This window comes from Phyllostomus discolor, chromosome 3 (genome assembly GCF_004126475.2).
Source record: "Phyllostomus discolor isolate MPI-MPIP mPhyDis1 chromosome 3, mPhyDis1.pri.v3, whole genome shotgun sequence".
In the NCBI taxonomy this organism is placed as follows: domain Eukaryota; kingdom Metazoa; phylum Chordata; class Mammalia; order Chiroptera; family Phyllostomidae; genus Phyllostomus; species Phyllostomus discolor.
In genome coordinates this window covers 36,014,817-36,035,751 of record NC_040905.2, presented here as the reverse complement: position 1 = coordinate 36,035,751, position 20,935 = coordinate 36,014,817, and the positions used below count along the sequence as shown (strand labels likewise).

General features: G+C 41.2%; 1 long non-coding RNA gene across 1 annotated transcript; it reads left to right on the top strand.

Annotated features, from left to right (window-relative positions):
• Positions 1 to 4,876: 4,876 nt before the first annotated feature.
• On the top strand, positions 4,877 to 19,943 carry LOC118499223. The gene is made up of 3 exons (XR_004901749.1): positions 4,877 to 9,358; positions 15,191 to 15,200; positions 19,933 to 19,943. It is a non-coding gene; the product is annotated as an uncharacterized LOC118499223 (long non-coding RNA).
• Positions 19,944 to 20,935: the final 992 nt, after the last annotated feature.

Genomic DNA, 20,935 nt, shown 5'->3' with positions numbered 1-20,935 from the left:
TTCATCCGACATGGTGACAGTGATCAGTGAATTGCAAAATCTCAAACACCAGTTGCCAAGCACAAACTGTGTCACAGGATCCCTGATCAAAGGTATTCACAAAATGCTTAGTTTTTATGTCAACGTAGAGTCATGTTGGCTGAACTCAATGACCTTTAGAGTCAGTTCATCACTTCTTTCTCCTTTCTGTTCTCTAGAGTTTCAGAAAAAAAAAAAAAGCCCAGAATCTGAATTTAATCTTTATTCAGCTCTGGATATATTGCATATAAATAAGTTGCTTATGAGACATCCAGTGAAAGTTGATGGGCAGGGCTACCACCCACCCCATACTGCATTGGCTTTCTGCCCATTAGCACCGAAGCTGGCAGAAAATCCCCTGTAGGGACAGCTCAGCAGGGGGGACAGGTGCAGGTGACTTTGAGGGGCCTGTAAAACAGGACTTAAGAGGGTATTTACATCACTCATTTCTTCTTCTTCTAAAGGGGTTCTGTCTAAATGGGTTCAGTGTAAAGGCAGCTCAGTGTCAGGCATAGGAAAGAGCCTGAGTGTGAGAGGTTGAAATGTGGGCACAAAATATCCAGAGAGAATGAGTATGTAGTGAATTTATTCTCGGGGACTCCTGGTCAAGGTCTCTTAAGTATTAGATTTCTTTAAAAAAAATCAGTGCCAATAAAGAGACACACAGCTAAAGAAGTTGAGGCAGAGTGAGCCCAGTTGATTTACAGACCATTCATAAGGGAAAGTATCCCTAATTAGCACTTCTATTTTTTTTAGAAGAGCATGCACTAAAGGGAGAATTGCTATTTTCCCCACAATTTTCCTTTTGGTCTAGGTTTGTTTGCCATAGTAATTGGAGACTTATTTATTCTCTATGCTGTATAGACCTTTTGGGAATGAATTGTGTTTTTTTAGTTCTTTTTTGCATTGGGCTTGGTGCTAGGGAACATAAATCAAGCACAGTCCTTGCTTGTCAGAAGTTCACACTCCAGCAGGCTGGCCTTGCCACACAGACAGGTAACCACTGTGCAGTTTGATAAGTGAGACATACCAGGTAGGGCTGTGGTACAGGGGCAGGTGCTCGACTTGGGTGCAAAGAATCAAGGGAAGGCTTGAGATCTTAAGATGTATGTTGTTAAAAAGCTGGGGTATTCCAAGTAGATGAGAATGGGTGGGGAGGTAGAGGTACATATTCCTAGAAGAAGGAATAGCAAGTGCAATAGGTGGCAATAGTATAATGTGTTGTTGGAACCATTGGTAGGTTGATGAGACTAGAGCACATGAGTGCTAAGCCAGGAAGCCTGGGGAATGGTGAAAGATGGAAGCCAGATCATGGAATGTCTCGTAGGCTGTGCAGTGGCACTTGGGTTTTATCTAAAGCCTCTGAAAACCCTGGAACAATTTTGTGGCAGGTGTACCCAGTGCTCCTCTCATATTCCATTGGCAGTCACTATTCCCATATAAACCAATAACTAGGAATCCCAGCAACGGGAAGTTTGCAAGATGGCAAGGGGGTGAGCTCTAGTGCTGGGGGTTAACACACTTGGAAGCAGCCCTGAAAATTAATGGTGGGTCAATGCCTCAGCTTCTTTGCTCCTGGGGTGGGACAAATCTGTGGCATGTTCTATATCTCCCAGAGGTCCCAGGGGATTGAACCCCAGTTCCTCACAGCAGTTATCTTATCAACACACCAGTACTGACTTCCTTCCCATCCCCGCTATTCTTCTGTGCCCTCTACATTTTATTTCTGGGATCATTTCACAAGTAACTCTTTGCACTTAAATTCATAGCTCAGAGTCTAGTAGGACCCAACCTGAGACCGATTTTTGGCAAGGGGAGAGACATGATGATGAAGGTGGACTCTAGGTGGTTTTCATGAAAATGGAAGTGAGAGGGAAAGATGTGAGAGCAATTTAGATAGTACAATTCCTGGACATTACAGCCTAGTTGCATGGGTTCTGGGAGGGAAGGCAGGAATCTGAGGTGATTAAACATTTAGGCTTGTTGACTGGGGAAATCTATGGAATAAGATAAGGAATACAGGGTTGAGAATAGGGTTTTTGGGAAATAGAAGGGATTTGAATTTGATTATGCTGTGTTTGAAATACTAACACAAACATTGTGGAGCCTAGAGGAGAGAACTAGCTTGGAGGCCCCAATTTGGAAGCCAGGGATCAGCCCCTAGGTAGGACCAGAAACTGTGGGGTGTGAGTGGGGCCACACAAGCTAGTGGGCAGATGGAGTTGGAGGGAACCCACAAGAACAGAACTCTGAAAGTCCCAAACTGTTTAATAAGCAAATTTATGAGGGGGGAGCCTGCTAAAGAGGACTGAAAGACCAGGCAAGGGCCAAGTGATGTCACAGAAGCCAAGAGAGGGAAAGTGTCAGGAAAGGGAGAAAGCAAAGAGAAGTAAGATGTAACATCTCCATTGGATCTGGAAATTGGCCAGCCACTGGTGTCTTTAGGAAGTTTGTATTGATTTAGATCCATTAGAGAGGGAGGAGAGTTTTTTCTTTCTTAAGAAATCTGATTTTATTACTTGGAAAGTAGGCTCAACAAGAATTGCCCCAATGAGGGATTGCTTTAATGAATAGGTCAGACCAATTTTTAATTGTAGATAAGCATGATTTCAGTTAGCTTACTAAAGAATGCTGTTCTCTATTTAGATGATTTGTGTGAAACTGAATACATACAAAGCCTCACGTTTGTTCTACTAATTGGGTAAGGATTTTCTTTTAAATTCAGTTTTCTTTTTATTTTAAGTTGAACCTACTTCTGTTTTAATTATCACAGCTTTCAATTTTATGTTACCTAAAGAGCCAGGTTTAATCCTACAGTTGGAGCCCCTTTGAATTTTGAATAACAATTCTACTTCCTTACCCTATTTAGGTACTTATGGTTAAGAATTTAATCCCTTGAGTTAGATTGTTTGGCTAACTTATAGCAGCTCCCCCAGTTCCTGGGAGCAATACTTTACTTCTCTGTGCCTCTGTTTCTTTTTCTTTTATTTTGGCTTTAAACAAGAGAAATTTATTCCTTTTTTATTTTCCAAAGTATGTTTTATTGATTATGATATTATATTGTCCCAATTTTGATTATGATAAAAATTGTCCCAATTTTTTTCTCCCCTTTGTTCCCCTCTGACCTGCACGCCTCCACCCTCCTGCATTGCCCCCTACCCCAGTTCATGTCCATGGATTGTACATATAAAATCTTTGGCTTCTCTATTTCCTATGCTATTCTTAAACATCCCCTGTCTGTTTTGTGCCTACTATTTATGCTTCTTATTCCCTGTACCTTTCCCCCCCATTCTACCCCTCCCCACTGGTAACCCTGCATGTGATCTCCATTTCTATGATTCTGTTCCTATTGTAGTTGTTTGTTTAGCTTTTTGGGTTTTTTTTAGGTTCAGTTGTTGATAGTTGTGAGTTTGTTGTCATTTTACTGTTCATAGTTTTTGATCTTCTTTTTTTTTAGGTAAGTTCCTTTAACATTTCACATAAAAAGGTCTTGGTGATGATGAACTCCTTTAACTTGACCTTACCTGGGAAGCACTTTATCTGCCCTTCCCTTCTAAATGTTAGCTTTGCTGGATAGAGTCATCTTGGATGTAGGTCCTTGTCTTTCATGACTTGGAATACTTCTTTCCAGCCCCTTCTTCCCTGTAAAGTTTCTTTTGAGAAATCAGCTGACAGTCTTATGGGAACTCCTTTGTAGGTTACTATCTTCTTTTCTCTTGCTGCTTTTAAGATTCTCTCCTTATTGTTAATCTTGGGTAACTTAATTATGATGTGTCTTGGTATATTTCTTCTTGGGTCCAACTTCTTTGGGACTCTCTGAGCTTCCTGGACTTCACAGAAGTCTATTTCCTTAGCCAGACTGGGGAACTTTTCCTTCATTATTTGTTCAAATAAGTGTTCAATTTCTTGGTCTTTCTCGTCTCCTTCTGGCATCCCTATGATTCTGATGTTGGAAGTTTAAAGATATCCTGGAGGTTGCGAAGCCTCTCCTCATTTTTTTGAATTCTTATTTCTTCATTTTGTTCCAGTTTGATGTTTATTTCTTCCTTTTGTTCCAAACATTGATTTGAGTCTGTTTCCTTCCCTTCATTGTTGGTTCCCTGTATATTTTTATTTATTTCACTTTGTGTAGCCTTCATTTCTTCCTTCATTTGTGATTGAGCTCAGTCAATTCTGTGAGCATCCTGATTACAGCATTTTGAACTCTGCATCTGATTGCTTGTCTATATCCTTGTTGTTTAGCTCTTTTTTCTGGAGCTTTGATCTGTTCTTTCATTTGGGCCATATTTCTTTGACTCAGCACACCTGTTGTAAGGGGGTGGAGCCTTAGGTCTTGGCCAGGACTGGACAACCCTCTTGGCTGTGATGTGGTGCTGTCAGTGGGGAAGGGGTCAGAGAGGGAAAAATGCTGCTTGCTTGGCTCTCATCCCACTTTCTCTCTCTTCCCTTGCTTCCCACATGCAGATTGTGCCCTCTCAGGTGCTGATTTCCAGGTGGGTGGTCTTGTGTACATCTAGGGCTCTGTGGGTCTCTCCAACAGACTGTCATGTGAGGCTGGGAGGTTCTCCCTCCACAGAAACCCCCACAGATTCTAAAGCGAGAGGTTTTGAGGCCTTATTTTCCTTCGCTGGAGCCCTGGGTTGTGTGGTCTATCTCGCTTCCTGGTTGTTCCTCTTGGTTTGTCTGTATGTAAATGTGGGACTGCCAGCTGCCCTCTTGTCTGCCCAGTCCTCTAGCCTTGCCACATGTCCCCTCTGCCCTGGCTGCCCATCCCCACCCTTCCTACTGGTCTGGATGAATGTTTCTTTAACTCCTTGTTTGTTGGACTTCCATGAAGTTTGGTTTTCAGGCAGTTCTGGTTATTTTTTGTTTTTAGATTAGTTGTTATCCTTGTTTTGGTTGCACGAGGAAGCAAAGCATTTCTACCTATGCTTCCATCTTGTCCGGACCTCCAGAAATCTATTCTCTTAACATTCCTGGAAACCAGAAGTCTGAACTGAGTCTTACAGGGTTCAAATCAGGATTGCAGTTCTGTTTCTTCATCTCTAAAATGGAGATAATAATGCAACATCAGAAGATTCTTCTCAGTACCAAGTGAGTTGATTTATTCAGTGTGTTTAAAAATATGTCTTATATAGAGTAAATTCTCAGTACCTTCTAATATGAGAATTACTATTTATTTGTATTTTTAAAATTTATTAGTTGTTATTGTTATTAAAATTGGGGAGCAGCCTGGTGTAAAGGGATAATAATTGGACTAGAAACACAAGACTGCAGGGGTGCTGTGAGCTTTTCTGTCAGCTTTGTGGGCTTCGCCAAGTCCACTCTTCTTGGAGCTCACTTTCTTTATCTAAGTTAAGTATGGAAATCGGAATAGAAAGTCTTTGCCAGCCTTGGTTTTAATGCTCGGGAAACCTACCTTTTGCTAGGGAGCAGCTGGTTTACACGGCAGTATTAGCTCTAGTATGTTTTCCCCTAAGGGAACAATAAATGGGCAAAAGGGGAAATCTGAAAACATTTTCACTGGGCAAATTCTCTGGAGAGTACAGCAAATACCTTGGCTTATTTTCACATTAGTTTCTTATGTTATACTCAGGTGGCTTATCTTTTCTTTTTGAGTGCACTTATAATTGGAACAAATCCAATTATTTTTCTTTTTTTTTGGCTCTTATTCATATGAGGTATAGAAAAATAAAAATGTTCTGGCACCCATTTCATTTGCTGATGCTATCATCTGTACAAAAACAGCCCACTTAAATCATTCTTTTAGGTTTTAAAGATGGCATGTGTAAATGAAAGAATGATTATATAATGTGATGTTTTCTTGTATCTTAGCACATTCTGAGAGCTGAAATTCCGTCCCTGTTCTTATTCTGCAATTATTCCCATGAACTTTTCCTCTAATGAGTTATTTTTTATGTGTCCACATGGGGGAGCTTTTGAGACACTGGTTTGAACCACTTTCTCAACAACTTGAATCTGAGATGATGGAGTGGAATTCTCCATAGTAGGGAGTGTTAATAGGGCAAGCAAGACTGTTGTAAGAACTGACTTAGATTTCCCCCATGTTCACTGTCTAATATGAGGCCCTGGAACCAATTAATAATTCTCTTCTAAATGTAGTGGTCTGTGCATATTTTCTAGGAGAAAAAGGTAAAGCCAAAAAGGAAAATGAAAATTTAAGCTAAGTTCAGTGTTTTCTGGTTGCCCCAGTTAGAAGTACCTGGGGTGCTGGGGTGCGAATGTGGGGACTGTCTCTTCAGGTGAAATAGGGGAAGCCTCTGAAATGATCCCAAATCTGTTCGCCCATAGAAAAACAAAAACCTAACAATGCATTGGAATAGAAAACAATTTACACCTGGAGGGAGGAGAAGCAAGCAGGAAAGGCTCAGATTAGGCCTGCTGTTCCTGGCTTCTAGCTTTGTTTGCTGTTTGAGGAAAACTCAGACAAATAGAAAATACTGTGTTGAGTGAAATGAAATCTGTTTCACAGGACCTTAACTGGCTTTATTGGGGTCTTTCTGCTGATGCCAGTTTTTGGGTAATTAAATAAACATATGGTTAAAATAAACATATAAAAACATAAAAATAACCCAGTGGCAGCCCCATAGATGCATGAGGGAGCATCTTGAATGGCTGCAGCTTTCCTCTGCCTGGTTTATGTGAAATTACCAGTGGTTATCCCAGTGCTTTTTGAATGCTTTGCTCATGAGATAAGATTTTAACTGCACTTAAAAATGAAGATTCTATAAGAAAATCCATACTGTCTGATTTTTAGTGCTACTTATATATTGACAAAAATGTTTAGCCGCTTTTTTCTTGTGTAAAGTCTGTGGTGTAACTGGATTAATATAAATTGATATAAAATTAAACATACCGTCCTTTATAATGAATTGAGAAATAAGTAAATATTGTCTTCCTTCTCATTGAATTTTCCTCCCTAGGCAGCCAAGTAACATCCTCTGCAGTTTGTGTTCAGCTCATTGCTGTTCCTTTTCTCTAATCTTTTTCTCGTCACTCATTAGTTCTCATAGTTTCAACCATGAAGTCCATTCCCATCCTGGGATGTCGTCACACACTCCAGCTGTACGTTTCCTCTTGTTCATTGTCCATTCCTACTTGGTTATGAAAGTCAAATTTAATAAGTCAACCACCAAACGTCCTTTCATTCTTTCGCCCCTTCCTTACCTCAGCTCACCAATTTCCCATTACTTTCCCATTTCTGTTCTTCAACCACTGGTGTGTGAGACATCTGGGCTTAAAAATTTGGGATCATCTTTGACACTCACCTATTTCATATTCTCTGCTCTTTCTGAAGTCTCTAAGACCACCGTTAGGATCAATGTCTTGCTAAAGGAGTTCATGGGACTCAGAATAACTATTATACTCGTGGTTATGGTCTGTTGCAGTCAAAGGATACAAATTAAAATGAGAAAAAATAAAGATGCATTGGGCAAAGTCCAAGAGAAACCAGCTGCAAGCTTCCAATAGTTCTTTTCCAGTGGAGTCACATGGATGCATTTAATTCTCTGAACAATGATGGGTGACAACATACGCAAAGCATTTTCAGCCAGGGAAGCTCCACTGAGCCTTGGGGTCCAGGATTTTTACTGGGGGTCAGTTATATAGGCATGCAGTACCAGCATGACTTACGTCAGCTACTCAGGCTCCGGATCCCCAGGGGAAAAAAACAGGCATTCACCATAAATCACATTGTGAGCATAAATTATTTGACCCAACTGACACTGCACAGCCCAAGCCCTTAGGCATGCTACACTTCTTACCAGGCAGAGGATACTAAGGGCTCCAAGCTCCTCTCCCAGGACGAGTACTGAAGACAGGTCTTTTGAGAGACCGTGCAGGCTTTGAGCAGCCCAAATCTGCTGAGTTTCCCTTACCTACACGTACAGTCTCCAAGCTATGTGGTTGTTGGAAAAAATGTGTAAGAGCACATAATAGGGTGTGAAACAGATATGTGTGTCTAGTTCTGTGAGGATTAAATGAGGTGTGGTTAACATATGCTGGACACATCAATACCAAAAGAATGTTAGATGATAGCTTTTTGTGGTTGTAGTTATGGTTATTGTCATCTCTGCCCTTTCCTATCCAATACCACTTCTGCCCTTCTAGTCTAAGACCTTATTGCTTTCATTTTGTAGTATATTAGCTTCCTATGCCAGTGAACTTAGGATGCTATGCTGCACTAACAAACAATCCCCCAATCTGCGTGGCTTACAAAAACAAAGAAGTATTTCTTCATCCTGGTACCTGCTCATTATGTGTTGACCGCAACTCTCCTTCAATTACCATAGTTCTTCAGCCCAGATGGGAGGAGCAGCCCCACTCTGGGAGAGTGTGGCAAAGATGAAAGAAGGTACAGTGGAACCACACAATGGCTCTCAAAGTTTTGCTTGGAAATGGCACACATTCCATCTACTCCCATTTTACTGTCTGAAGAAAGTCACCTAGCCAGGCCTGGGGCTAATGAATTAGGGTTATACCATATTTTCTTGTGGTAAATATGTGAACACTGATATAATCTCTCAACTTCCCAAGTGGCCTCCCTGCCTCCAGGCTCAGGCTACCCTTAGCACGCTCCAGTGTGGCTAGCCTGTTGGTTATCGCCAAGTCTACAGCCTCAAGGCGCAACGTTGACAAATTCTTCTTCTCCTTCCATAAAATTGCTTTATTTCATGGTCTTCTATTGATTCGTCACATAAGCCATTTGGTAAAGCTCAGTCACCCATGAGTCTCCTGTATTCCAGTGAAACCAGAATATTTGCAACACTAGGCACATTTTATCTTAGCACGTCTACACTATGGCTCATGACATCCATTCACTAAGGATGAGAGTGCTTTTAAGAAGATTACCAATTCCTTTACCTTTAAATTCTCCACAGACCCTGAGTGCCTTACTCATACTCATGTGTGACACATGTGTTGAATGAGTGGAGAATAAATGTTGCCCCAGTATCACAGGGAAATCCAGTGTTACTCAATGACCATGATAGACAAGGCAAGGGGGTGCAGGGAGGCTGGAATTGAACCCATGATTTTCTCACACCCCAAATGTGGAGCAAGGTGTATTTTTCTAATTGACACAAATGCACTCAATGGAGTAGCAATGGCCTTTCTTCCAGAATCTTTGTATATTTAAAGAAGACCCCATATAGGACCTTTGTGTCTAATTGTACATATGGAAATCATTACAGCAATGGGAGAAGAATGTTGTTTTGGCCCCGATTTTCTGAAATTTTCAAGTTCTAGTCCACTAAGTTATCCACCTACTCAGTATCCTTTGACTGTCTATGACTCAGGACATGTTCATGAGAAGGGACCTGTGGGCTTGGCAGTTTTCATCCACTTGAATTTTTGTTATCTTGGGGCAGCACATCTCTTCCTGGAGAAAATAACTCTTGGGGCCAAAAATAGACTGGGAGTGAGGATGAAACAAACTGGATCGATATGCCTGGTAAAAAGACGTAAAGCCGTGTTTCGTGAAAATTCCTAAAAATGAAAACTGTGTGCTGGCAATGCAGTTAAATAGCCAAAAAGACTTCTTTGGTTGGGTGGTTTTTAAAGTTTTTTCCTGGTTACAATGAGGACTCCACAAGAAATCTGTTCCAAATGCACTACTAAAGGGGAACATTGCCTATTAGCCAGCACAACAGTCAGGAGAGCAAAACCGCCCGGGGCAGGGGCAGGAGTGTGAGACCTTCCCTGCTGCCTGGGAAGAACCGCAGCTCCGGGAGTACAGTCTCAGTCTCAGTCGGCGGCGTCTATGAGGGTTAGCTTTTTGTTTTGTTTTTTTCCTAATCCCTTCACCTTCTTCACCCAGCCCCACAGCTCCTCTGACAGCTGTCAGCCTGCTCTCCATCTCTGTGTCTGTTTCTATTTTGTTTGTTAGTTTATTTTGTTCATTAGATTCCACATATGAGTGAAAAAAGTTCTCAGCCAGGCTCGGAATAACAGCTTTAAAGCAGATAAAACCACTGTGCGTGTTGTTAGCAACCTGCTGTTTTTCTTTTACTTTTTCTTAATTTAACATTTTACTTATGCTTCTATTTTGTGTCACGGGGGTTAGGTTCTTAGATTATTGAGGCAATAAACCAAGCAAAGAAAAGTCAGTGTCATTCGTGCTGAGAAATTAACTCCAGCACCAGTGAGAGGCTGAACAGCAAGACAGCTGTGACTGACTGAAGGTAAATCGAGTAGGTAAACTTTCAGATTCTCAGGTTTAGAATCTTAGTGTTAGAAGCAGAGTGTGGAGCTAATTGGTCTGTGGCTGGAAAGAGAGACCTGGCTTTGAATAGAGGGTAAAGTTTGGTCAACCCAACACACGGCCCCTTCACTAGTGGGAAGAAAACGCAAGGGCATCTGTGTTGTCATGAAGTAGTCGTATTACTTTAGTAAAACAGCAGTGTGTTAGTGGCACTTCGGGATCACTGTCATTAACATGGCACAACTACTCACGCTCCACATTTATGGGCTCCAAGACTGCTCTGAAGTTCCTTCACATACAACTTGGCAATCGTGGCTTGCCCAGCGGGCAAAATATTTCAGTCTTATAGAAGTGAGAGCATCTTATCACTATTTCCAAGACTGAGCAGACTTTCTGGAAGCAGGTCAAAATAAGACATAATGTTGCCCCCACTGTAGATTTAGTATTTAAAAAGAAAGACATATTTCCCATGAAGTAAATCATCCTTTTCAGGAATGGCTTTTCCTCTATAGTCTTATAAGATGCTTATAAGATGCTATTACATAACATATTTTACTTTGCTTTTGCTCTTTGTATTTGAATGCATTTTCCCCCTCTTTTCAGAATGACCAATAGTCATCTAATTATCAATTTAGGGGGATTTGTCCCTCTAAATTTTCTTTTGATGGGGAGTAATGTACTGTATATTGATGAGCATGGCAGATTCCCTCCAAGATAATCCTTTGTAGCTGGGTGGCCTAGGTCTCCACAGGGTTTGGCAAGTAGATTCTGAGTGTTTTGTTAGAGCAGTCCACCATGAGACTTTTTACTGAGCTGTCAGGTCATTTTTCCTGTAGGCCTGAGTTGGACCCCTGACTTCTGTGGCTGGTGAACAAGATTGGGTTAGATTTTGAAGCTGCTAGCTTTCTCTCAATGCTCCATATAGATTCTATTTCTTTAAAGTCATTAAGTAAAACAGTTTTTCAATTCATTAATGTTGGAATTTATAGGCCTGTAGGAGGAAACTGTTTTGCTTTGCCATGGAATGTGATAATGCTAGCTGTAAGTTGTTTGTATTTTAGAGGCTTTTTTTTTTTTGGAACGGAAGGAAAACCTGTAGCAGCACTTAGATAAATCAGCAATCCTGGCTCAGTGGTATTTTTTAAGGAAAGGAAGCCTTGAGAATAGTGCTGAGGGGTATGGTACACAGAATAATCCCCCGCCCCCCACCTCCAATGCTCCCAAATATCTCAGTCCTAATCCCTGGAGCCTGTGAATATATTACCTGGGAAGGGGTAATTAAGGGTGCAGATGGAGTTAGGATTACCGATCAGCTGACTTTGAGATGGGGAGATTATACTGGATTATCTGGGTGGGCCCAGTATAATCACAAGGGTCATTAAGAGTGGAAAAGGGAGGCAGGTAAGTGTTAGAATGACGCAGCACAAGAAAGACTCAACTTTATAGGCCTGCCTTTGTCATCTTCGAAGATGGAGAAAGTGGGCCATGAGACAAAGAATAAGAGCTGCATCTAGAAGCTAGAAAAGACAAGAAAGTGGATTTTCTTTTGGAATCTCCAAACAAGAAGGCAGCTCTGACAATTTCAGTTTAGACCAATAAGACCCCTTCTAGACCTTTGATGTCTGTAACTATAAGCTAGTACATTCATACTGTTTTAAGTCACCACGTTTTTGATAATTTGTTGTATAGCGGCAAACTAATGAGGCCTGACAAATGCAAGTTGTAAAAACCTAGAGAATAGGGAGTCTCGATCTGTAAAAGAAACAATGTTCAATACATTTACAGGTGTTCTGTAAATCCTAGGCAATTAGTCATTAAGTTCAATAGAAATGTAGGGAAGAGGTAGCAGAACAAAGTAACTTTCAAGGGAGGTGCTATAAATGAGGGACACTGGCCTGGTGGGAGAGAATAGGGAAGGGAGGGGAGTGTGGCAGACCACAGAGTTTCTGGCCAGACATGGGAGGGCAGGGAGTGCTCAGCTCCCGGTGATTGTTGCCATGGGGAATATGAGTACTCCTGTAGATCTCCCAGACATTGAACCAGGGATTTTAAGCACATTATCCTTTAATTCTGTCAACAATTTCATGAGGTAAGCAATCGTCTCATTTTCCAGGTGAGAAACTTGAGAGAGGTCAGGTAACTTGCACTTGCTCAGGTAGAAGGTAACTGACAAAGGAAACTGAAAAGCATGCCCTGCCCCCGCCCCCGCCCCCCCCCCCCCCACCTGCCACTGCAGTGGCTAACAGTTTTAGAGAGAAGAAGGAACAATGCTTCTCCTGGGGCCAGAGAGAGGAATGAAATGGAAAGGACTGTGAGGGAGCATGCAGCTGTTCACACTGCAGGAGCTTATCTCTTTTGGTGGAAGTGGGAAGTAATGTTATTTCGTAAGCTTAGGGAGAAAGGTGTCAGATTGGCTACTTCAGGAGAGAAGATGTTGACCACAGAAGTGACCTGAATTGGATACTGAGACATGGTATGGAAGTCACTGGTGGGCAGTGACAGAGGCCAACGCACAGGGTGGCTGTGAGTGAATGAGTAGTGCGTGCACCCTTTGTTCTTATGGGGCATCCTTCATAAGTGGTGATCAGGGAAGAACTGAAGGACCTATTGGCTTGGTGGAAGTTGAAAGGTTCAGAAAACTGGGTGGCTGAACTTCATCAGCCTCTAGGAAATTCAAATTAAATTCATGGTCCCATACTGATGCTGTACCTCGCCCATCAAAATGGCTAAATGAAAACGACTGATGTTACCATTGAGAATGTGGGATAGCTGAAATGCTTACAGATTGCTGGTGAGAGTGTAAATTGTTAGATTTATGTTAGAAAACTGTTTTCAGTATCTGTGAAGGCTGAGCATATATAGTAACCAATAGCCTAGCATTTCCATTCCTAGGTATACACCCAGAAAAAATATGTACATTTGAGTATCGAAAGGTAGGTGCAAAAATGCTCAGAATAGCCTTATCTGTAATGGTGAGAAATAAAAACAACTTGCTAATTTGTGGTCAAGTCAGAAAATAAAATGCTCTATAGCAATAATGAGGAGTGGGGTATAGTCTCACAATATGGATGAATCTTCCAAAATACAGGGTTGAGAAAAGAAGCCAGACACCAAGCAGTACATGCTGCATGACGGCATTCATATAAAGCTAGAGAATTAGACCTTTGGTATTAGCATTCAGGACCGTGGTTAACTTTCAAGGAAGGGGGTGACTGAGATGGGACATGAGGGGGGCTTCAAGGCTGCTGCAATATTCTAATTTAAGAATTTTGTTGTATGGATGTGTTGACTTTGTGAAAACTCACTGCCCTTTCCTGTGCATATGTTGTATTTCAGTAGAGTTAAGGACAAAATAAAGTAAGGCCTGGGTAGAAGACTAATGTTGTGGCAGGCAGTATTGAAATTGTTGACAAGTGCAGCTGGGAGAAAGGATTGAATTATTGAACATGTCCCAGTTATAGTGGATGTGAGGGACTGGGGAAATTATGGACACTGAATTTGTCATGGGAGAGGTACCTGATACGGAGTGACAACTTGTTATGACAAAGCTGGCTCTGTAGCTGTTGTGGGATTGAAGATACAATATAGTATCGGCATTGTGGCAATATCCAATCCTGTTTTATAAGCGAGCAAAGGCCATTCCCATAGTCCAACACGGGAAAGAGTTGGTTGTTTAAGGTATGTATATATATACAGAGGAGACCCCCATAGCTCATTTCTTGACCTTGTTTAACTTTTGCCTTTTAATTAGGTACTAAGAACCCTGTACAGGGAAATGGAAGGTTACATTATCTTATTAAGTAAATGATATACAATGTAAACAAAAGCTTCTGCTATATCTGTGAGCTTGAACCTGGCTTTTCCTGGTCTGTTGTCTCCTAGGAGGAGAAATGCAGCAGATAGATGATAATGTAAACAGTTAAGTTCTCTGTGTGACTGTAAAAGGAGGGAAGCAATTCGTTCTTCCTTATGTATTCACTGAAAGCACCTTTTTTTTCTTTCTCAGAAAACTAGATTTGCAGTCTTTGTCTTAATAATGCCTCTTTGTCACTAGGCATCTTGGTTAAAATAGAAAGGCCATTTGTCTCATGAATCAAAGGTTAAGGAAATGTTCTTAAATAATTACATTAATTTTCAAGATTGCTTTTCAAATATCATGGCTCACCTACTCTTAGCAGTTATTATTAATGAAAATGGTGGACAGTTAATGTCAGGGTTACATTTTCTTTCCTCTTATTGCTCCCTCTCTTCTGGATTGATATTTATTCTGTCTTTCCTTATATATTGCTCATCTCTAAAGTTTCATGAAGACAATTTCTAAATAACTTTTATTTATAATTTTCCCCTAGGTACAGAGATTCTGTTGAATGTAGTCTGATATATTGTTATGGTATCTCTGATGGATTGTAAATAATCCATTATATAGCACATAACTAAAGGGACCTTGTAATTGATTATGCAAATTGGGGCCTTTTGAGAGTTAAAAGGGATGTTATTAATAAGTATGCCAGGCAACAGGTGTGAACCGTCTTGGGCCAGCTGGGGTGCATGATTGCTCTACCCAGAGCTCTCCTGGCAGGAATAAGCCTGTTCTCTTAGGGATGCTGCTTCCTGGGCCCCCCACTCTGAACTGAGTGTTTCCCAGGCATTAACCCAGCTCACCTCTCTCTCTTGAGATGAGAACTGCAAGGACTAACTATAAATAGTATCAATGATACTACATGACCAGTTTTGGATATTACTTTTCAATTCCTCCCTGTTGAAATCCTGGTGAAAACCTATAACAAAATATCACTAGTAGAATCGCCTCTACTTATTTCTAGCCTGATTTTTCTTTTTTGTTTTTCTGACTTTCATCTTTCAGAGCATTATGACAATGAACAAACAAGTCTCAGTCTTATTAAACATAGGATTTAAAAAAAACGCGAAAAGGGTAAGAAGTCCCTATAGCATGCAGTATGTTAGCTATTTCTCATTTGTCACTGGGCCCCCATGTGAGTCCTGCATTCCCTTGTCTTGGCTCTCAGGTCAGCTGACTCACTCTTCAGCCTGTGCACTGTTCTCATAGGTGGGAGTTGCTGGGAATCTAAGGGCTTGGTCACACCCTTTTCTCCTGTGGGTTCTGGACCAATGAAGAAACAAAGACCTATAAGTCAGATGAGGATCAGAATCTCTTCTTTAATGCTGGTGGCATCTTCATTATGGGGCTGGGCCCGTTGGGCTTTTCATCATTTCTTCTCCATAGTGAGTTACCTTCTTGGAGACCAACAAAACAGCTGGGCCTGCCCCTGTGGCTTTAATAAGGAGGATAGAAGAGCATCTGTGACTTCAGCATGGTAGTTCGGGATGGAAGAGTGAGTGAAAAAGAAGCAGGGAGGTAGAATTACAGACTGCTAGAAGGAGAAAGAAAAAACAGAGGGAGGAGAGCAGAGGAAAAAGAAGGAAATGGTAAGGGAGAGAGTGAATTTAAGCAATCAAAATATGAAGAGGGAGAGAGAGAGGGAGAGGGAGGGACCCCTCACCCCATGTCCTGCCACCCCCAACACAGGTCACGATATTCCCTGTAAAACTCCATAAAGGACATCCTGAGACTGCAACTGCTAGAGTGTTCCTGTTCAACCATTTCACGTGCAGTGTCCTAGGGGCCACAGGGAGGACCCTGGACAGCCACAGCACCTTTCCAACACTCACCGAGGGATGTAAAGCCGTATCTGTGTTGCCTGTAAATTGCATTCTGTCTTTCCTTATATATGTCACCTCTCAGTCTGCAGGAGAAGGGTACAACACGTTATATTTTAGATAAAGAACACTTTAGTATTTTTTATTTTATAAAAGGGAAAACTTCATGAGCATAATGGGTACCATTCTTTAAACTATTTGCAAATATTTTATCCTTGAATCAAATCAGGGAATGGTAGATGATCAAAGATATTTTAAAAAAGCAAAATGAATCTTTTTTCCCCATATGTTTCTTTCATTCCCATCATCTAGAGGATCTGAAAAAGAACTCTCAGTGATGAAATACATAATTCAAAGTGCTTTATTTGGAGAGGGCAGGACTTCTCTGATCCTCCTTTTATAGCAGGGCAGGGCAGCTGTTCTAGTCCAAGTGGAACAATGAGGTCGTGTGGAGGTGGGGGGCTTAGCCCTGGTGATTCCTCCCGAAGAGTCAAAGGGGCACTTGACATGTGTACTTCCAAAGGGCTGGGAAAAAGTAGCACAGAACGTTGTAATGACTAACATAATGACCCAGCGCGTCAGGACTCCCACTGAAAGCCCAGAGTAACCAGGCCCTAGCAGGGAGAATAAACACAAGATTGAACAGTAAGATAGGTCAGGAGAAGTTTCAGGTAAGACTGGCAACGCTTGTTGAAACTCATTCCATTAAGGAGTAAGAAAGATGACCTGGGCTGGGTTATTTAGGATAAAAAAAAAAAGAAAATGTAATTTCAAAGTCCCCGTTTGGTGCAGAATTCTTATCAATGCAGTGCTTTCTAAAAATCAACACAATGATTACTTTTAACCCTGACAAAGAAGGAATTGGTTTTCTAAATAGACTGTGAATTTACCCATATGCAGGACATAGTCATCAGGACAGAATGCTCTCCAAAATTAGGTAGCATGATTTGGGCTTGGATTTAATTTTCACCTCTCTTGGTCTGGTGTGGCATTCACTTTCCTTTTTCAAAGATCTAGAATCTGTTTCATCTGAGAGAATAAAAACCTGGTCTGTCAACCAAAAAAAGCACGGAGGTCTTCAAATTCCTTTAATCTCTTAACTTGCCAGGCATACCTTCCTTGTTGAATTTCATGTGCACGTTGATTTTATTTGTGTTTTGTCTGAAGTCTGCTTCCAGGGCTGTGGTGCTGCATACGTTAGTGCAGACTGTTCGCTGTCCAAGTGGTTGGGCTGCAGGTGGTGACAGTGGAAAGGCAGTCATACCCCGAGTGCCAGGCCGTGTCATGTGGTGTGGATCTGTGTCAAGCCAGAGGAAGGGGCACTCTTTGCTCTTTTCCACAAAGGTGCCATATGGGCTAGCCAGTGGCCTGGATTGCCCCTACGATTTCCTATTTTGTTGAGGAACAGGCTGACATGGTAAGATCTAGAATTCTGGAAGTGGCTAGATTCTTAGATAACCTCAATTATTTAAGTCTATTACTCAGTTTCTTTAGTCTGAAGAATTCAGAGTTCTAGTTTTTAGGAGGCCTTGGAACCTCAGCATGGTTGGTACAAAAGAGTGCTTCCTGTAAAACTTCATGGAGACTTGATAATTTGGGGCTTGATCTGTGTCTTTATTACCAAAGAGAGCTTGCACTGCTCGGGCAGGTGTTGTAAGTAAATGATGCAGGGAGGGATTACAGAACAATAGAGTGTGGTAGAGATCGGCCAATAGAGCATTCCCTATCTATTAGGAGTGGCGGCTGCTCACCCTCAGGGGATCGTTCACTGCAGAAAAGCAAATGTGCACCTCCAGGGACTTTAGATCTTCAGATTTTTTTCCAAAAGAAGCTAGAAATCAAGATGTGAAATCTCCTGATTTTAAAATATTGACAGCAAATTCAAATGTTTAAAAAGCAACACGCAAACACTGTGAAACTTGCCCCCATGTGGCTGCATGCCACACAAGGTAAAATGTATGGGTTGTTAGAGGTGTTGGGGTGTCCGTCTGTGACCTCAGCCTCTATGGGATATGTGTGCACCTGTAGGAGGGTGTCCTGTACTATCTTATAATCGAATGGGAAGCTTTTCTACTTTTAATGAGCTTTAAAGTAAAGGTGTCATCCATTTACCCTTCTACCTTTTGGAGGATAGACTGGTTATAACACTTGGATGATACAGAGTAAACAATGTTGATGGGTGTTTTAAAAAATAATTATTAACCCAAGTCCTTCCTGATTATCTGAAGCAAGTCTATCAAGTTTTCAGTGGGGTCCTCCAAAGGCTTTCAAAGAAGTTTAGGGTTGGTAGTGAAAATTGAGGGATAGGAAAGAAACAGTTTTGCTTTTTGGGAATAGAGCCATTCTGTGTTTATTGGTTTAGAGAATAGGGATTTTAAAGCAAGCCACTTTAATCTACATTTCTAAGAAGAAATAGGAAACTTCTTGACAGAAATATCACCTGTTTTAATCGCTGAGCACCAGTGGCACTCTGCCAGGTTGAAAGCAAATTTGGGAAAATTTAATCAAGCTGGCATGTCACAGAACTGGCACAAGCGTGGTTCATCAATTTTATCTTTTTACTGGAGGAAAATAAAAGCCACTTCACTGATTTCAAGGCAGAAAACCTTTTAAGGTTTTATGAAAGACTATTAGGATCAGAATGAAACATTACAAATTTAATAATATTTTACAATATATTTAATGTTTTATATTTTATGTTTTTGTGGAAATAATTTAATATTGTACAATACAACTGATTATTTTTTCATTGCCTTCTAAGGAAATTCTGTGCAGGCCCATTTTATGCTAGACCAGGGATGATAAAGCACGCTGTGACCCTAGCTTTTGCTTTTCCCCTCTTGTTCGCCCTCCACACAGCAGCTGACAGTCATCTTCTGAAAGTGCCTGGCTTGGGTAACACATAGTGCTGGCAGAGTAGGAATTCAGGAAGGAGCTCAATAGGACACCCCAAGTTGGCTGGCCTTTCTGGAAAGGCTGGTGTGTATCCCTTCTGGCTCTGCTGGGTACCAGCGCATGTGAGCCTTGGGGCCCTAATGAGAAGCAGGAGTTCAGGAGTTCTCTGCCACAGACTTGGGGAAGATCCCTGTCCTTTCCCTGTGGAACTGGTGGGACTAGTGTTATATTATGAAAGTTGAGAAGTTTGACAAATTTTGTTAGATGTTCGGACAGATATTTGCATATCTACAACATAATGCCACTTTTGTACTTAATATTCTCCAGCGGCATCTCACTGGATTTGGAATAAAAGCCAAGGCATTTACTGAGAATTGCATGGCTCATCTTGAGCTGGCCTCTGCCTCACTCTTCTACCTCATTTCCAGCTACTCCGGCTTTCCTTCTGTTCTTTAAATAGGCTAAGTCCTTTCTCACTTCAGGCTGTGTGTGGAACTTGCCGGTTTCTCTTTCTAGATGATTCTTTCCTCAGATGTTTGGGTTCTTTTCATTTGGGCTTTGACTCAAATATGACCTTCTTGGAGAGGTTTCCTTTGGTGACCTAATCCACCAGCACTTCCCATCACTCTTTCCATTTTTTCACATCTCTTATTTAAATTAATATTATTTGTTATTTTTCTCTCCATTAAAAAGGATACCTCACGAAAGCAGAATTTTCTCTATTGTACTTCAGTGCTATATTTACAGAATCAAAGATGATTGAATTACAACTTTCCCCTTTCAGTGGCTTTTTTTGCAGGCAGACTTATTCTTAATTGCAATGTACTTTTACTCCTTGGCAGGGATGAGGGAGAACAGGGTTAGAGGGTGATGAGAAAGTGGAAATATATGGGAATGATGAATTTGGCTAATGACTTGAACAGTGAATCACATGCATTGCTTTAAAACAAAAAAAAAGAGAGAAGAAAAAGAAGCAAACACATCATACTTGAAAGTCAGACTATAATATAACCGTGCAGAAGATGTAGTGTAAATCGTGCACACCCAAAGCTTCAGCTTCACAGTTCTGACATGAATGGGAAGCTGATGACATTTTTGCAGAGCATTAAATAAGCAAGTGGGCTTCAGGGTTGCTTTGCGCCTACCTGCATGACAGATAAATGTTTTTCCTCTAGACTGAGAAAAGATGCATTCAAGATAATAAGTAACCAGTGTTAGAGCCCATAGCTAGTGCTAGTTTTAAAAAAGGAATCTTCCTCCCATCACCCTGAAACTCTGTGATGATCCATGCAGTTGTTTGCAAATGGGTCACCTGGGACCAGGGACAACAGAATTAATCTATTAAACATCAAACGGAAGTAAAATAATATTTCTAATCTGTACCCTAAGACATGTTGGACAGGAGATGTTTCATGAAGCTGATGAACGTTTAACTAACATAGAATATAATCCATTAAGATTTAACCCCCATCAATCATCATCCTTATTGTTACCATGTGGCAGAAAAATGTAAATATTTAATTATAGAAAAATGTAAATAGGAAAGTACAACTAGAAATTCTCAGGTTCCCAAACAATGACTCATCTGACCCTCCTGTCATTTCCTGAAGACCTGAAACAAAAGAAATCCAAACAGAGTTCTATGGTTAAAAGACTTTTATCAACACAAGTCCATAGGAGCAGATCAAACATGGGGGTGGGGTGGGGTGGGGCATGACAATGTTTTGGTCATTTAACATCTCTGGAGCAGAGCTCTAATGTAACCTCATTGAGAACATGTATTTCATTTCTGTGGGACATAAATTGCTTGCTCTTCTCTATTTCTGGCACCGATTACAGTCCTTTGCAGGGAGCGGCATTTTAAATTCTTGTGGGATTAATAAGCAGATGAGAGAAAGGGTAGTAGTGGAAGATTAGGAGATGGTCTGAGATAGAGGTAAGCAAAATCAGAAACAGTGGATCAGGGCGATGACAGGGTCCTAGCTCACTGTTATGCTGTGGAAGCATCTGGGTCTTGGAGTTTTATTCAGTTTATCAGTTGGGATGGGCAAAAATGTGCTGCTGTAGCCAGAGAGCAGTCACTCTGATTTATTTCTCTCCCGGGCTGTGTGTGCACCGTGC